Below are 454 nucleotides of genomic sequence, written 5' to 3' on the forward strand. Positions count from 1 at the left end.
ATGGAGACATCCTTATTCCTATCCACATGGCCCTTCAGTCATGATAGCTTTCTCTGATACTTCTGTGCTTCTTTTGGCCTCAGGAGTTATTCTCCTCTTTCCAAGATGTGCCTTATTCTGTAGAGTCCCTTTGCTTCCTTGTAGCTCTAGTGAAGAAACAAGCCCATTTGATTTTGGATCCTATAATATATCTGGGGGATCTCAGGGATCAAGTAAAGAGCTGATTTATAATTGCAGTTTTCAATTTTTCCTTTTAACTCTCATCCTATCCTCATAGGGTTGGAAGGGCTGGCTTGTACTCTAGAAGCAACCTCTCAAATCTCTTGTCTATGCTACATGTCTCTCTCTCTTTTTTTTAATTTCTTAACCTTAATAGCTACACGTTTCTTGATAGCTTTCCTATTAGCACAAAATGGGGTGAAGGCTAAGCTGGAGAGGGGAAGGGGAAAATAAA

This window comes from Cebus imitator, unplaced genomic scaffold (genome assembly GCF_001604975.1).
Source record: "Cebus imitator isolate Cc_AM_T3 unplaced genomic scaffold, Cebus_imitator-1.0 Scaffold369, whole genome shotgun sequence".
Classification (NCBI taxonomy): domain Eukaryota; kingdom Metazoa; phylum Chordata; class Mammalia; order Primates; family Cebidae; genus Cebus; species Cebus imitator.